This window comes from Chanodichthys erythropterus, chromosome 11, assembly GCF_024489055.1.
Source record: "Chanodichthys erythropterus isolate Z2021 chromosome 11, ASM2448905v1, whole genome shotgun sequence".
NCBI lineage: Eukaryota > Metazoa > Chordata > Actinopteri > Cypriniformes > Xenocyprididae > Chanodichthys > Chanodichthys erythropterus.
Window position 1 is genome coordinate 12,498,640 of NC_090231.1, and position 1,250 is coordinate 12,499,889.

The following is a 1,250-nucleotide window of genomic DNA, read 5'->3' on the forward strand; positions in this document are numbered from 1 at the left end:
TAAGTGCTGTTATGGTGTGCCCCCACCCCTTTTTTTTGCAGTTTGGCAGGTTTTATCACAAACTGCCATTGTATACAAAAATGATTAAACCTTTAAAAAAAAAATAAAAGAATAGCTGCATGCAGTTTTGGAACAACATGAGGGTGAGTAAATAATTTTCTGAATTAGAATTTTTGGATGAAGTTATAATAATATATAAGCTTATATAGTTGTTTATAGTAGTTTAATAAAGTCACCTCTGGAGACCTATCACTCCAGTGTAACATGAATAATTATCCAGAATTCATTTTTATAATACATATAGCCGTGAAAATTTACATATTGTGGCTTTAACAGATCAAATATTCACATGTGATCTCCCAGATGAAGGTTAGTTTTAAAGTAACCAACAGTTTAATGTTTAATAGTTTGCAAATGACTCATAATTGTACCCTAATTTAGTTACTTGGTGTTTGGTAAAGAAGGGCCTACTTTGCAATATAGGGGCTGCTGCTCGGTATAATAGTTTTCAAGAACATTAAATTAATAAACTATATTTAGCTACTTAAACAAACACCAAAACTTAACATCTGTTCTGAACTCAAGTTTGGGCAAACCACTGAGCAGGCACCAATCAGAGGCTGCATTTTTATGATGTCATCATGTAGACTTCTTACAAAGTATTTTACAGTATTTTAAAACTAGAAAAAATAAAAAGCCATTTTCATCAACTCTATCAAATACAAATTACAAAATACTATTTTGTATTTGAAATACGTATTTGAAATGCATGTATCAAAAATACTGACCATCCCTGTGTGTATATGTATGTATGTATGTGTGTATGTATATATATATTATATATTATATATATATTATATATATATATATATATATATATATATATATATATATATATATATATATATATATATATATATATATATATATATATATATATATTTTTTTTTTATATATATTTTTTTTTATATATATTTTTTTTTTATATATATATATTTTTTTTATATTTATATATATATATATAAATATATATATTTATATATATATAAAAATAAATAAATAAATAGGCAGGCGAATTTAGGTTGATTGGGACGCTCCAATTTCCAATTCATCTCAATGGCAATATATATCCATATCGTTTCACTGTAATAAATAAAGGAAACTTCAGCCGCACTGTAGCGCCTCCCACGAAGCGTCTATTAAAGCTGATCTGAGATCAGGGTTACATGACTAAAGGATACGTAACGTTA